The sequence below is a fragment of the Melanotaenia boesemani genome, chromosome 12, assembly GCF_017639745.1.
Source record: "Melanotaenia boesemani isolate fMelBoe1 chromosome 12, fMelBoe1.pri, whole genome shotgun sequence".
Classification (NCBI taxonomy): domain Eukaryota; kingdom Metazoa; phylum Chordata; class Actinopteri; order Atheriniformes; family Melanotaeniidae; genus Melanotaenia; species Melanotaenia boesemani.
The window spans coordinates 35359592-35372797 of NC_055693.1; the positions used below are offsets into that span (position 1 = coordinate 35359592).

The 13206-nt window shown below is 41.7% G+C and overlaps 1 long non-coding RNA gene across 1 annotated transcript; it reads right to left on the reverse strand.

Annotated features, from left to right (window-relative positions):
- Positions 1 to 2351: 2351 nt before the first annotated feature.
- LOC121650649 lies at positions 2352 to 4041 on the reverse strand. Its single transcript, XR_006012307.1, has 3 exons — positions 3881 to 4041; positions 3258 to 3341; positions 2352 to 3145 (listed from the first exon to the last, which is right to left on the reverse strand). It is a non-coding gene; the product is annotated as an uncharacterized LOC121650649 (long non-coding RNA).
- Between the last annotated feature and the right edge of the window lie 9165 nt (positions 4042 to 13206).

A 13206-nucleotide genomic window follows, 5' to 3' on the forward strand; every position in this document is an offset into this window, starting at 1 on the left:
AAGGTTCAAAAATATCTGTACTGTTTGGCAACAGAAGGAGAAAAGTAGCTCGGTCAGAACACAGAGAGCTGCTTTCTAAAAGGTTTCCAAGTAGAGTTAACACACCCTGTGAGCCACAGCGTGCCCACAAACATAGGATAAACAATTCCAAACCCATCAAGTTAACTTTATTAAATGTTAGGTCATTAGCAGGGAAACATTTTTAATTAATGATTTTATAACTGAACACAACCTTGATTTTATGTTTTTAACAGAAACTTGGTTAAAACAAAATAACAACGCAGCCGCTCTGATCGAATCAACCCCTCCCAACTTTAGTTTTATCAGTGAGGTCAGACTGAACAGGAGAGGAGGAGGAGCTGTTTTATTTAATGAATCATTTCAGTGTAAGCAGTTATCTCTTGGAAGTTTGACTTCTTTTGAATACGTGGCTCTTCAGTTGAAAGCTTATTATAAAATAATATATATAAATTTGTATAGACCACCAGGGCACTGCACAGAGTTTAGTGACCTGCTGCTACAATCTGTTTAGACTTTGACTGTGTAATTATTGTTGGTGATTTTAACATCCATGGAGACAGCCCTCAGGACAAAGCGACTAAAAATCTGGGTAACAGTCTGGAGAACTTTGGGCTGACTCAGCATATAACAGAGCCCACACACATTAAAGGACACACTCTAGACTTAGTGATTTCTAAAGGTTTGGATGTTTCCAAGGTTACTGTGTGTGATGTGGGCCTGTCTGATCATTACTGTGTTTTCTTTGAGTGTACAGTTTCTGTTCACAGAAATGTCTCAACAGAGGTGATCACAAAACACTTTATAACTGAAAACACGAGTGGAATGTTTAACCAGGTCTTCTCTTCAACACCTGCCCTGTCAGGCGGTTCAGCCAATGAGCTTGTCATTAGTTTTAATGCTAAAATGTTGAGTATTGCGGATGCTGTTGCTCCTATTAAGGTGAAAGTTGTCTCTGGAAAGAAAAAGTCTCCATGGAGAAATTCCACACTGGTGAAAAATGGAAAAAGAGAGTGTTGGAAAACCGAGCGTAGATGAAGAAAAACACATCTACAGGTTCATTATGACATGTATAAAGAGAAACTTCACTCTTATAATCTACAACTGAAGAATGCAAGAAAGTCCTATTTCTCTGACATTTTTAGCAAAAACTATCATAATGCTCGGGTCTTATTCGTTATTGTTGACAGGTTAACAAACCCTCCTGTGTCAATAGCACCTGAACTTTATTCCACCAAGGCTGCAATGAGTTTGTCAAGTTCTTCACAGAAAAAATCCAGAATATCAGACAAGTAGTTGGTTCATAAGCTGCAGAGACATACTGTGTCCATAAAAACCAGTTTAAACACTACAACACAGTTTAATCCCATTAGCAGCAAAGATCTGAGCGACATCTTACGTCAGCCGAACTTCTCCTCTTGCTGTTTGGACATCCTGTCCACAGGTTTCTTCAAGAATGTCTCAAAGACTCTGGAGCCAGATCAGTTACAGATTGTTAACTTGTCTTTATTTTCGGGCGTCTTCCCAGAACTTCTAAAAACAGCTGTAATCTGTCCCTGCTAAAAAGGGACAATCTAGACAAGACACAAATGAGCAACTACAGGCTGATCTCAAATCTTCCTTTTCTAAGTAAGATAATTGAAAAAGCCGTTTTTCATCAACTAAATGACTTTTTAACACAAAACAACTGCTACGATGTCTTCCAGTCAGGTTTTAGACAGCACCACAGCACCGAGATGCTCTGACCAAAGTCATTAATGACATATGTTTGAATACAGACGATGGAAAAATGTCAGTCTTAGTTTTACTGGACCTCAGTGCTGCATTTGATACAGTCGACCACAATATATTACTTAAACGACTGGAGACCTGTTATCATGGCTCCTTACTCTGATCATGGCGTTTACATGCGAACGGAAGAAAACACTTTGACATGCCCAGAAGCTGACGCTCCAGAAACAGCAGAATATATCTGATATAAACAAACACCGCTGTGTGTGCATTTATTACCATCTAACTGATTTCAGTTTCTCCTCCATGATAATTTAATTTTTTTAAAGTCTCTAGCCAGTTGGTACCAGACGTCCCGTGACACATACATATGTATTTTAATCATTCACCCTTCCAGGTACCTACACCTCATACACCACTGGAAAGCCAAGACTCTTTAGATTTGAATGATGTGTACCATTCCAGGCTATGCTCTGAAGTTTTCGATTTTTTCCACAACCTGTTAAAATTACATCAGAAGGTGTTTGTTCAAAAATCCACTTTTAAAAAAGGCAGAAACCACCAGAGACTGAGTAGAATTGACAATTCTTTGTTTAGCCAGCAAAAAGAAAGCAATACATATCTCTTAAGAGCAGGGATGCCCACAGAGATTTTTTTAGGGGTGGCCATATGGTGGCCAGAGAAAATAGCGGGGTGGCCAAAGGTTATTAAGTCTATGATGCATAACTACACAAGTCCATGTAGTCTACTGAACAAAAACATGAAGTGGGTCAGTTTGAGTTTATGGCACATAAGAACTCCTGATCAGAAGTGTTCCTAGAAAAAGACTAAATGAAATTATCTGCCATTATATAGGGAAGGCTATTTTCATTTATTACAGCCTTGGTTGTGTGGGTGGGGGACAAAATTCAGCTAGAGGGTCTGGGGGCATGCCATACAGGGTAATATAATAATATTATATTATCCCATAATGGCATATTGGGAGGGACATTTGGGGCATATCTGAACAGACTTGTTCCTCTCAGTGTATATGGCAACTACAGCATTGAACTGCTCAAACAACCTAAATGAACATCAGCACACTGACTCTTCTCTCCATTAGATTGTACATTTATTATCAATTTGCATTTATTTACATTCTAATGTGTTTATTTCATCGATATTTGTGACCAAAGACAAAATTACAGGGGCAAAATGGCAAAGGGAGGGCAAAAATTCACTCACTCAGGGATCTGTGTGACCAATAAGCAGTAAACATGGAAATTATTATACTCCAACCACTTATGAATGGAGAACCACTTGTAGTTGAAGCCCTGTCTCCTGTCGTTGTACATGGTCCGAGGGTAAACCTTTAGATATGGCTGTTTTGGTCCATCTGCTCGTGACTGGGACATGTCTAGAATAACAGAGAAAACCAGTCATTATTATAAAAAATATAATGACAGGACCTTCTTTCAGAACTGATCTTCTAAACATTAATTCTACCACCAGGAAAACATCATCCTCACCTGCTGGTCCATGAGCAGGTCCACGAGCAGGTCCACTACCTGGAGGCCTGGGCTGGTCGGGATCCAGCTGTTCTGAGCCTTCTACTGTAAAAGATATTGATCATCATAAACAGAGCCTGCTGTTTCTATAAGATGATTTAGTCTCTGAGTGTTACTACAGCCCTCAGATTACAACATCAGGATATCATTTTTAACTAGGCAATATCTTGGAAGACTTTCTCTTCATTGTCTGCAAAATGACATAACGTTAGCACACAGTGACAAATTAAATCATGACGCTATTATAGCAAATTCTGTATAATGTTAGCTGCCTGGGCAGTGGCATTCAGACAGCTAACAAGGTTGTTAGAAATGTTCTCCATCTAACGAAGATAAGGTTAATAATGTTATTAACTACCTAACCTGTGCAAACGTTACCTTATGAATGGCTTGATTTGCTGAACATTGGCTAACGTTAGCTTCGTAGCATTTGCGCATGTAAAGGTAACTATATTGCCATTCATTCCAGGTCATCTACATCCAGATGTTAGCGCTAGCCATCATCCCTGTAATTATTTAAACCCCACCAACAGTTGGCAGAAAACCATTAAACTGAACTACTTGTGGTTTTATCATATACTTACTGACAAGCCTTTTGTAGAGCTGATTGTGTCCTTTCTATTACCAGTGGCAACATCACTCTTTGATCTTCCCGCTTCGGTGTCCTCGCTCTAAGGCCCTTTCAGTAGGACCCTACATGTGAGGTGCCCTCTGTGTGCCTGATTAAAATACTTTTCATTTACTTTTTTTATTAGCTTTTGAAATAGTTTGACATTTAAATATAAACAAAGTGTGCTGTGCCGTGTTAATAGTGAAAACAATAAAAAAAAAAAAAAAAAAAAAAAATTTAAATAAAAATACAATATTTTCTGGGTTGGCCAGTGGGGTGGCCAGCTTTTTGTTCAGGGTGGCACTGACCACCCCTGGCCACCACTTGGGGGTGTCCTTGCTTAAGAGGAGGTTCGTTAGCCTTAGCTTCTGGTCCACTAATACATGGAGTGTCGGGACCTTTGGTTCAGCCAAAAGACCCGCCTACCTAAGTTATCCTCCTCATTTATACTGATACAATGCATTGTGGCTATGTGCGTGCATGTTGTGTGCATTCATGTGAATGTGTATTTTTGCAAGGTGTCGTCCCTCCTCCTTCCGGGAATTTGATTCCTCCAGGTCCTCCTTCTGGGGTACGTCAGAGCTGAGGGGAAAAGAAACACTTCTCCCTGCCCTGTTATCTGTCTGTCTCTGTGCCTGAGTCCCTTCTGCCTGTTCCCACAGTTTTTACACAAAAGCTGTTCTTTAATCATTTTTTCTGGGTTACTGGGAAATTCTGCTCTGCTTGGAGTGAGTAGATAAGTAAGCTGTTTTGAAGTTATAAGGCAAGCCACAGCTTCATAACCTTGAGTTACAGTGAGTAAGGAAATATAAAGAAAAATAAAACAACAGCCAACTAATATCATAAGTTTGAGTTACATTAAGTAAGGGAATATAAAAATATTCACAACAACTAAATGAGTAAATGAATAAGAATGTTTATAAAAAATATTTACAACAGTTCATGCCTGCACATTCAAGTAAGCACTTATTTTAGACCAGTTGTAAATGGAGTTTATCTTTGAAGCCATACTGTTCTCCAGTAGCAGATGCTACTGAAACAAAAAGGCTCCTGTTACATTAGATTAGATTAGATTAGATTAGATTAGATTAGACTTTATTATCTTACAGTGGAGAAATTCACTTGTTACAGCAGCTCTTGTTACAGAATAAAGTGCAGAAAGACAGAATAAGGTGAACATGCAGCACAGCAAGAAGGTGCAATATAAATTATTTACAAGAAAAAGTCTAAGAAAAGCAAAAATATGTACCATTATAAATATAAAACATATATATATATATATATACACACTATATATATATAGAATATAACAACAACTTCACAGACTATATACATATTTACATGGTGATGGTGGGATATGAAGAATATGATGACATTGATAATGGGGGGGTATTGCACAGTAAAATATAAATAAATATTACACAGTATTATGACTATACAGATAAGTTGTACAGTCTGACAGCAGTGGGAATGAAGGACCTGCGGTAGCTCCTTCCTACACTGAGGGTGTCTCAGTCTGCTGCTGAAGGAGCTGCTCAGCCCCTCCACAGTCTGGTGCAGCGGGTGAGAGGTGTTGTCCATGATGGATGTGAGCTTGGCCAACATCCTCCTCTCACCCACCTCCTCCACAGAGTCCAGCGGGCAGCCCAGGACAGAGCTGGCCCTCCTGACCAGCTTGTTCAGTCTCTTCCTGTCCCGGTCAGTGCTGCTCGCTCCCCAGCAGACAACGGCGTAGAGGACAGCAGAGGCTACCACAGAGTCATAAAATGTCCTTAGCAGAGGCCTGCATACTCCAAAGGACCTCAGTCTCCTCAGGAGGTGGAGGCGACTCTGGCCCTTCTTGTACAGGGCGTCTGTGTTGTGTGACCAGTCCAGTTTACTGTTGAGGTGAACACCCAGGTACTTGAAAGTACCTGCAAGTAGTCTAGTAAAATAGCTGGTAAACAACAAATCTTATATCCAAAATCCCATTATGGGGGAAGACTGATGGATTTTAAGGTTCTTGCAATCTATCATTTTTAAGTTGTATCACATACTGATTGGACAGGATAGCTCATGGAAAATGTGGTCTAGGTTTCCTCATTCTATCTGAGATGGAGGAAGAACTGTGTCCATCAATAGGTTTCAGATTTTTAAATAATTGGTGACAGATGGTGCATCCTCTCCTCCACAGTACTGTTTTCTTGGGAGGTCAGGTGATCTGCTTTTTAGTGACAGTTTTACTGTGAAAGTTTGAAGTCTGGGTTGTTTTTTTCAGTTATACTATCATGCATTATTTTTATGGAGTTTTATTTCTGTGTATTATTTTTTTTATTTATTTATTTTTTTTAACTTGTCCTGTCCAGCATCATAGCAGCAAAATGATAATCTGGTTGCTGTATCGTGCTGAACAAATTTGCTCTGCCAAGGGGAGGCCTATGGGTAAGGCTCCTCTTGATAATCTGATTCATTTGTTTACTTTGAATCATGAAATCTATGTAATCCTGCTGGACCTGACCGGAGAGGACAGAAAAAGATGGAAAATAGCAACAAGAGCAAAAGAAGAAAGGAGACAAAAAGATCACAGACAGAAGGCAATGACCCTTCAATCCACACCATCACCAGACAACAAACAACAAACTGTTACACCTGTACATGAACACACCAGAAAATTTCCTACAACTTTTACAAAAGCAGAAACATACAAACAGAAAAAACTAGTCATTAAGAGTTTTTTAAATAATAACCATATCAAAAAGACATAACAGCGACCAGATACTAACTCACAGGAAAAATAAAAAAAATAATTATCGCTTAGTATAAAAACCCACTGGACACCTCAGCGACTGTGTCAGCATGCAGAGAATGAAAAACAAGGAGTGATCAGTGATGAAGAGTGATGAGTGAGATCATGCAAAAGCGACCACGCCTCCACGGAGGCCAGAGGCAGACCAGGGCCAGAGGCCCGGGCCCCCAGCAGCAGACCCGGAGCACCAACCCAAGCCACCCCACCACGAAGACGACTCCAGCCCCACCCGAAGGGCGGCAGAGGAGAGCCCCAGCAAGAGCCCCCCACGGTCCCGGGACACAGGTCCCAGTGGGCCAAGATCAGCAGCCGCCGGCCCCGCCAGGGACCAGCCACCCAGGGCAGCCCAAGCGAAGGGCCCAGGGCCCCAGGAGCTCAGAGGCAGCCACCCCACCCCCCAAAGACAGAGGACCCGCAACATGCCTAGGAGGACCACCCCCCCCAGACAGCCACCCGGCGTAGGTGGCCCCGCCAGACATGCACCGTGTTGTTTGTGTGTTGTGTTTCTTGTGTTTTGGTGTCTTGGAGCAATTAAAACTGAGAGGTGAGTCGCCACGGGGTGTATCCAAGGAGACCACTGAATGGTCTCTTCCGTTCCACCCCGCATGGCTCCACGCCTCCCAACTCCCTACGTGTGTGTGTGTGTATGTGAGACAGAGAGAGCGGGAAGTAAGAGGGGTCCAGGGATGTACATCCAGAGGGAAGAAAACTTCCCTCTGGATGATGAGCCTCTAGGGTAATTAGGCACCCCCGCTCCCCAGGAGGCCCCCCAGGGCAAGACAGGCCAGGAGAGGCCGCCCCCCACGATCGGGCCATCCAGGGACCACAGCCAGTGAGCCGTCACCAACCCTAGAAAGTATCCACCCTTCCACACCCCTAACGTGGAATGAGAGGATGGGGACATCCTCTCATTCCACCACCCCCATTCAGGCCCGCCCAAACCCCCCCCCCCCCCCCACAAGTGCACAGAAACACATGCACACACCTATTTCCTTGCACACTCCCGCTCATCCTAACTCATATATGCCCTCATATAAACACTCACACAGCATCCAACCCTCCCACTCTCACTCCCCAGACACACCCCTACTCATCCTAACACATGCATACACACGCAAACAAACATACCCCCACATCCACACAAACATCCAAAGTACAGAAACGCACACACACAACATACAAGCATCCCTGTCTCACACCCCAGCACCTCCCCCTATAATCCCCCGAATCCCATTCAGCCCTCCTTCAAACCCCTACACCCCCCCTGCCCCAGGGCCATACCCTGGGTCCCAGGGCATCAACCAGACACCAGGGCATGCACCAACCCACACCACTGCAGCACATCTGGGCAGGCCCAGACCCCCGGCACCACCACCCAGAGCCATCCCCACCGCAGAGCAGCCCGGTCCCGCACCACGGGCAACCACAAAGAACCCGCAACCACCAGTCACTCCCGGCCATTTTCCAAACCCCCATAGCAACGAGGTCACAGTCCTCCACCTACACTAAGTGATGGAACTAAGCACTGGGGACCAGAGGGAATGAGATTCAGCTAAATAGTTCTTTGAGGAGGCAGACATTGTCTCACTACTGATGTGGTCAACTAAGAGATTCCTAAACTGCTGAATACACAGATTATTTTTGTTTTTCCAGTTCACAAGGGTAGTTTTCTTTGCGATGCATAATGCTGTGCGTATCATGTGTGCAGAGTTAATTGCCATATTAATTTCACCCAAGTCACCTAGTAGACATAGTAGATTGTAGGAATATTACATTTAAACCATGTTGACATGTCCACACATACCTGAAGCCAGAACCTGCAGACAGGTGTGCAGGACCACAAGGCATGGAGATAGTTGTCAGGTGTGTTTTCATTGCAGTGTGTGCAGATGTTTGATTGTGACAGACCCATCCTGAACATCCGTTGTCCTGTATAATGAGTTCTATGCAGAATTTTGAATTGTATTAGTTGCATATTTGAAATCTTAGTCATTTTAAAGGTGTTTAAACATATTTGTGACCATTTATCTTTATTAAAATCTGGAAGGTTCCTGGCTAATCAGTTAAAAACAAATAAGGAGAAAACAACCATCTCCTCTGTCAGAGATCCAGAAGGAAACATCAGCCACGACCCTGACAAGATAAATAACACTTTCAAAGAATTCTATAAAACATTATATACATCACAACTAACTACAACAGATGACAATATTGATAAATTTCTTAGTAACATCAATCTTCCACAATTAAAACATGAAGATGAAATGGTCTTGGATTCCCCCCTTTCAGTCGGCGAACTCCATGAAGCTCTCCAGCATATGCCCAACAATAAAGCTCCAGGTCCAGATGGTTACCCAGCAGAATTCTACAAAGAATTCTGGACAATGCTGCACCCACTTTCTACAATATGATATTAGAAATAAGGGAAAAACAAAAAATACCTTCAAATATGAACCTAGCCAATATTACTCTACTATTAAAACCAGGTAAAGACCTGACACTTCCATCCAGTTACCGTCCAATTTCATTAATAAATGTAGATCTCAAAATAATTAGCAAAGCTTTGGCCAGAAGAATAGAAAAAATAACCCCTCTAATAATACATCCTGACCAAACAGGCTTTATTAAAGGTAGACATTCCTCTACTAACATGCGTAGATTAATTAACATCATAGATTATTCTACTCTACATAATGTGGAATCCACAGTCATTTCTTTAGACGCAGAAAAAGCATTTGACCGAGTAAACTGGAAATTTTTATTTGCAACATTAAACAAATTTGGGTTTGGGTCATCTTTCATAGATTGGATAAAAATATTATATAACAACCCAAATGCATGTGTGAAGACCAATGATCAAACCTCTCCAAGCTTCTGTTTGCAGAGAGGCACCAGACAGGGCTGCCCGCTTTCTCCATCACTCTTTGCTATTTTTATTGAACCCCTAGCTGCTGCCATAAGACAAAATAAAGAGATTAAAGGAATCCATGCCAAAAATATAGAACAGAAGATAAGTCTTTATGCTGATGATGTATTACTTTTCCTCCAGAACTCACCGACATCTCTCCCCCAGACAATCACACTTATTAACACATTCTCATCAATATCTGACTACTCTATTAACTGGTCTAAGACTATTATTATGCCCATCAACTGTGACCTACAAAACACACCCAATACTACAATACAGTCTGGAAACATTAGATATCTAGGCATAAACATTTCCCCCAGGTTACCAGAACTAACAAAGCTAAATTATGTCCAGCTACTTAAAGCAATAGAGGATGATCTCTCACGGTGGAGGCGCTTACCCATATCACTCATGGGGAGGGTTGCCACAGTTAAAATGATGGTTCTATCTAAAGTAAACTACCTGTTTTCAATGATACCCACTAAACCATCCTCCAGTTGGTTTAAGTCACTGGACTCACATATATCTAAATTTTTATGGAAAAATAAGCCATCACGTATCAGTCTAAAAACTTTACAACAAACTAAATGTAGCACTGTGGATTTTGTGTTTTAATTGTTCCTCCCCCTTTTCTTTTGTCAGGTGCTGCAGACTGGGGCAGCCGCCCCATCCCTGGTGGTGGTCCATGTTCCTTTTTGTGCAGTGCAGTGTGAGTGTGAGTGTTTACACGGGTGATTTAGAACGCGGACCCCTCTTTCCTTCTGTTGCGGGTTGGAGCTGCTGCGGGCTGGGTTAGCCCTGACAGTAGATTCCTTTTCTTTTCCACAGTGCTACCGCTTCGTTGGATTGTTTTAAACTTTAGTTATTAGTGTATTGTTTAATAAAGCCGTATTGTTTTATTTGACACATCTCTGGCCTGTGGTATTCGTAGTAAGAACTTAACAGAGAGGGGGAGGCGTGGTTCCTGACTGTGTGACTAGTTGTGGAAATCGCGCCGCCCCATTACATAAAGATAGAGGCGGATTGGAGCTACCCAACTTTAATCATGTTTCCTTAGCTAACAAGCTGCAGTATGTCTCCAAATGGCTTAAACCTAGCAGTCTGGATGAATCATGGTTAGATGTAGAGCAAGCATTGTGTGAGGATCTGTTTATCTCTGACCTGCCATTCATCAGCTCAACCATCAAAACACATAAGTGTTTTAAAAGCATCAATATCAGTTCCTCTTTAGTGGCTTGGTGGGATTTTCTAAAAATAACCAAATCCTCACTTTTTCCATGTAAGTTTACACCCCTCTGGAACAACCCTGACATCCTGCAAAACAAAAAGCTGATTAATTTCACTCAATGGAAAAATAAAGGAATAAAACAGTTAGAACATATAATAGAAAATGGAAACTTCTTATCATTTAATATTCTCACTTCACAATATGGAATCAATAGCAAAACATTTTTAGAATATCACCAGCTTAAATCTATTATATGTAAAAAATATACCATTAATCAATTAAACTTACAGCTACCTATTAGGGTGGCAGAATTCATGAATCTCAATGCCCCAAAGCTATTATCAAAAACATATAGACTATTATCTAAACTAGAAGACTCAATCTGTCTTCCAATTTCAAAATGGGAGGGTGACTTATCCAGTAACTTTAATAAAGATAAATGGTCACAAATATGTTTAAACACCTTTAAAATGACTAAAAATTCAAATATGCAACTAATACAATTCAAAATTCTGCATAGAACTCATTATACAGGACAAAGGATGTTCAGGATGGGTCTGTCACAAAGAAAGAATCCTATAAAAATCTATTAGATAATAACAAGAACGATGTTAGAGAAATATGGAAAATCCTGAACACAGTAATAAAAAAATCTTCTAGTCAGATAAGCTACCCTAAATATTTTGTTGTAAATGATACAGAAAACTACAATACGAATGAGGTGGCTGATTGTTTTAATAAATTCTTTGTAAGTATTGGGCCAGAACTGGCAGAAACCATCCCTGACGCAGGACAGGATAATCCCTGTCTGGTTGATAGAAACCTAAGTTCTATGTATCTCACTGCAGTGGATGAAAAAGAAGTCATTTGCAGATGATACCAGTGCATTTTGTTCTAGCAGTGATCTTCAGTTGTTAATAAAGGAGATTAACATAGAATTTAAAAAAAAATGAAATTATGGTTTGATCGAAATAAATGATCATTAAATTTGACGAAAACCAAAATAATGGTGTTTGGAAATGATCAAACAAATTTGCAGACTGAAATTATGTTGGATGGGGAAGAGATTGAAAGAGTGAATAAAATCAAATTTTTAGGGTTGATAATAGATGAACAAATTAGTTGGAAACAACACATTAGACATATCCACAGTAAAGTTTCAAGAAGTTTAGCAGTATTAAAAAAAAAAAGCAGAATTTAGATCATAAATCCCTACAAACTCTTTATAGCTCATTAGTTCTTCCATATTTTAATTACTGTGGAGAAGTTTGGGGTAATAATTACCAAACAATAATACTATTATTATCTAAACTAGAAGACTCAATCTGTCTTCCAACTTCAAAATGGGAGGGTGACTTATCCAGTAACTTTAATAAAGATAAATGGTCACAAATATGTTTAAACACCTTTAAAATGACTAAAAATTCAAATATGCAACTAATACAATTCAAAATTCTGCATAGAACTCATTATACAGGACAAAGGATGTTCAGGATGGGTCTGTCACAATCAAACATCTGCACACACTGCAATGAAAACACACCTGACAACTATCTCCATGCCCTGTGGTCCTGCACACCTGTCCGCAGGTTCTGGCTTCAGGTATGTGTGGACATGTCAACATGGTTTAAATGTAATATTCCTACAATCCCCGCACTATGTCTACTAGGTGACTTGGGTGAAATTAATATGGCAATTAACTCTGCACACACACGATACACACAGCATTATGCATTGCAAAGAAAACTATCCTTGTGAACTGGAAAAACAAAAATAATCTGTGTATTCAGCAGTTTAGGAATCTCTTAGTTGACCACATCAGTAGTGAGACAATGTCTGCCTCCTCAAAGAACTATTTAGCTGAATCTCATTCACTCTGGTCCCCAGTGCTTAGTTCCATCACTTAGTGTAGGTGGAGGACTGTGACCTCGTTGCTATGGGGGTTTGGGAAATGGCCGGGAGTGACTGGTGGTTGTGGGTTCTTTGTGGTTGCCCGTGGTGCGGGACCGGGCTGCTCTGCGGTGGGGATGGCTCTGGGTCTGGCCTCGTTGGGGGCTGTGGGGGCCAGCGGTTGGAGTCGCCTCATGGCAAGGGATGAGGCCACTGGTGGCGCCTGGGCTGGTGGGCGTCAGTCCTGGGCCAGGCGGCCGGGCTATTCCGGGGCGGGCTGGGCGGCGGTTCTGGGCTCTGGGGCCCGGGGGTGGTCCTCCTCCCTCTGGGGTGGTGGGGTCCGTGTGTGCCAGGGGTCTGGGCCTGCCCAGATGTGCTGCGGTGGTGTGGGTTGGTGCATGCCCTGGTGTCTGGTTGACGCCCTGGGACCCAGGGTATGGCCCGGGGGCAGGGGGGGTGCAGGGGTTTGAAGGAGGGCTGAATGGG